The sequence below is a fragment of the Egretta garzetta genome, unplaced genomic scaffold, assembly GCF_000687185.1.
Source record: "Egretta garzetta isolate BGI_Z169 unplaced genomic scaffold, ASM68718v1 scaffold426, whole genome shotgun sequence".
Taxonomy (NCBI): Eukaryota; Metazoa; Chordata; class Aves; order Pelecaniformes; family Ardeidae; genus Egretta; species Egretta garzetta.
In genome coordinates this window covers 272,290-273,601 of record NW_009259977.1, presented here as the reverse complement: position 1 = coordinate 273,601, position 1,312 = coordinate 272,290, and the positions used below count along the sequence as shown (strand labels likewise).

Below are 1,312 nucleotides of genomic sequence, written 5' to 3'. Positions count from 1 at the left end.
AGGTGGCCAAGAAGGCCAATGGCATCCTGGCCTGTATCAGGAATAGTGTGGCCAGCAGGAGCAGGGAAGTGATCGTGCCCCTGTACTTGGTGCTGGTGAGGCCGCACCTTGAATCCTGTGTTCAGTTTTGGGCCCCTCACTACAGGAAAGATGTTGCGTTGCTGGAACATGTCCAGCGGAGAGCAACCAAGCTGGTGAGGGGTCTGGAACACAAGTCATACGAGGAGCAGCTGAGGGAACTGGGGTTGTTTAGTCTGGAGAAGAGGAGGCTGAGGGGAGACCTGATTGCCCTCTACAACTACCTGAAAGGAGGCTGTAGTGAGGTGGGGGTCGGTCTCTTCTCTCTGGTAACAGATGATAGGATGAGGGGGAATGGTTTGAAGCTGCGCCAGGGTAGGTTTAGGCTAGACATTAGGAAAAACTTCTTCACCGAAAGTGTTGTCAGGCTCTGGAATGGGCTGCCCAGAGAAGTGGTCGAGTCCTCTTCCCTGGAGGTATTTAAAAGAAGGATAGATGAGGTGCTTAGGGACATGGTTTAGTGGTGGGATGGCAGGGTTAGGTTAAAGGTTGGACTCTGATCTCAAAGGTCTTTTCCAACCAAAGTGATTCTATGATTCTGTGAATCAGCTAATCAGATTCCACTTGTGGAGGAGCAAATACATGATAATAAAATAATGCAACCGTCCTCTTTTCAAAAAAAGTAAGTTTGTATTTGTATCTGAAAAATAACTTACTTAGACAGAATGAGACCAGTCTGGGTTTACTGTTCACATAAGGCTAAAAAATAATGATTTTTTTTTTTTAGAGATATCAAGAGTACTATTGAAACTCGTTACTACATTAGCCCTTGTATGCAAGAACCACTATAATTTTAGGATTGCTTTTGTTGTTATATGTGACACCTGAGATCAAATGGAAATTCTTGATTATGGAAAAAATGTTAGACACATTTAGTGAAACCTGTATCTAGCTGACCTGTCCATCTTGCTAATGGTAACAGCACTCAGACTCGGCCTGTGAAGCAAAGCTATGTATTTCCAGGGGAAGAAGAGGACTGGGCCGGCAAATTGACCAGGTGTACATGTAAAGAAGCTTTGAAGTAGTTTCAACTAAAAGGATTTTGTATGGGGAGAAATGACAAAAATCTGATTTTCACATCACTGTCTTTGCCTGGTTGTAGCAGGAACTTGGCCTGAAAATTGAGGCTTCAGCTGTGCAAGTATCATGGCTTAGGATGACACTGTCTCTTCTATAGAAAGACCAGGAATGTGCACCAAGCATATTCCATAAAGCCAAGCGCCTGCCATTGTTC

At 44.4% G+C, this 1,312-nt stretch overlaps 1 protein-coding gene across 5 annotated transcripts in view; it reads left to right on the top strand.

The window, feature by feature from the left end:
• The window catches only part of RBFOX1 (RNA binding fox-1 homolog 1), a 1,334,919-nt gene that overhangs the window by 1,331,905 nt on the left and 1,702 nt on the right, over window positions 1-1,312 (top strand). The window lies entirely within an intron of this gene.